This window comes from Rhagoletis pomonella, unplaced genomic scaffold (assembly GCF_013731165.1).
Source record: "Rhagoletis pomonella isolate Grant_MI unplaced genomic scaffold, Rhpom_1.0 Rhpom_scaffold_00003, whole genome shotgun sequence".
Taxonomy (NCBI): domain Eukaryota; kingdom Metazoa; phylum Arthropoda; class Insecta; order Diptera; family Tephritidae; genus Rhagoletis; species Rhagoletis pomonella.
The window spans coordinates 28,731,348-28,732,665 of NW_023458557.1; positions in this window are offsets into that span (position 1 = coordinate 28,731,348).

A 1,318-nucleotide genomic window follows, 5' to 3' on the forward strand; every position below is an offset into this window, starting at 1 on the left:
AGCAACAAGAATCCCAACTTCCTCTGCAGCCCGAAACACCGCAAAAAACACAGACACAACAGGAAAAGCAACAGCAATAACCGGAAAAGAAAGAACAGAAACAGCAACAACAACTGACGATCTCATGACAGTCACCAAATTCATGGAGCTCACAATGCCCCACCTCGGCCAATAGTAAAAATCCAAATATCCAGGATCAAATTGAGCTACTTCAAAAGCAATTACAATTACTGTACCAACAGCAAGCCTCAAATGATAAACCTACCCCAGGTAAGGAATGGACCACAGTAGAACCCAAAAAAAGGCCCCGAGAAAGCCCAGGTAAGCCATCAAATAACAAAAAACAAGCAAAGCTTGATAAATACTGGCTAGGCGAATCCCAGTCTAAAGAAAATAGATTTTCATCTCCTGAAATAGAAGACGATGAAGACCCAAAGCCCAAAGAAAATAATCCCAAGCCCCCACCAATCTTCGTTGATAAAGTAAGCAACATTAGCTCCCTAATGAAGCTTTTATCCGAAATTGCTCCAAGTATGTACGACTTAAAATTCATAAGCAATGAGCAAGTTAAAATACAAGCAAGAACTCCCGAGGCCTACAAAGCAATTGTTCAGCAACTAGATAAAAAAAAAACACTGAGTTTTATACATACAAGCCAAACCAAGAAAGAAATTTCAAAGTTATACTCAGAAATATGCACTCGTCTATTGGCACCGAAGAAATCGCTGAAGCCCTACAAAATCTCGGTCATATCCCTATTAACATTTACAATATGAAACACAGAAACACGAAAAAACCGCTACCAATGTACATTGTAGAGCTAAAAGCAAACCCTAATAACAAGGAAATATACGATATCAAATATCTCTTTAACACAAAAATTGTATTTGAACCCCCACGCTCAAAACGCGAAATCCCGCAATGCGCTAACTGTCAACAGTATGGACACAAAAAAGCATACTGCCGTAGAAGACCGGTATGTATTAAATGCGCTTGCACCCACTTGTCTGCAGATTGCTCGCGCAAGACAAAATCCAACGATGTTAAATGTGCTCTGTGTGAAGGAAATCACCCAGCAAACTATAAAAGCTACATGGTGTACAAAAATCTGCAGAAACTTAAATACCCAATATTAAGATCTTAAGAAGAATGGAGGACAACAATCCCAAAAGTACCAGCCAGCAGCAATCACCTCCAATTTCACCCAATCGAGTCTCGCAACCGCCCCGAAATTTACTTTCTTACTCCCAAATGTTGAAAAGCACACAAGATCCGAGTCCTAGTAACTCAATCCCTCAATCAAAAGAAAACGCCTCTG